A 267-nucleotide genomic window follows, 5' to 3' on the forward strand; every position below is an offset into this window, starting at 1 on the left:
ATGGAATCTGAATCTCATAGAAATACAGGAACTTGACTCCTTAGAAAAATTCGCAGGGACTCAGTGGTCTAGGACATGTTGAGAAGCCCCTTCAGTGTTAAGGAATAAACACTATACCTTGCAGCTTCTACAACTAAGAAAGGCACAGTACCCTGCGGTGCCCTGGATTTTCAAGAGAACAATATAGCATACAGGTGTTTTGCGCTTTTTTATTTACCAGGTGACCTGAAAAGCTGGTAGAGCAAAATCAGTTCTCTAGGTGGCCCA

Source organism: Galeopterus variegatus, unplaced genomic scaffold, assembly GCF_000696425.1.
Source record: "Galeopterus variegatus unplaced genomic scaffold, G_variegatus-3.0.2 Scaffold4619, whole genome shotgun sequence".
NCBI classification, from domain to species: Eukaryota; Metazoa; Chordata; class Mammalia; order Dermoptera; family Cynocephalidae; genus Galeopterus; species Galeopterus variegatus.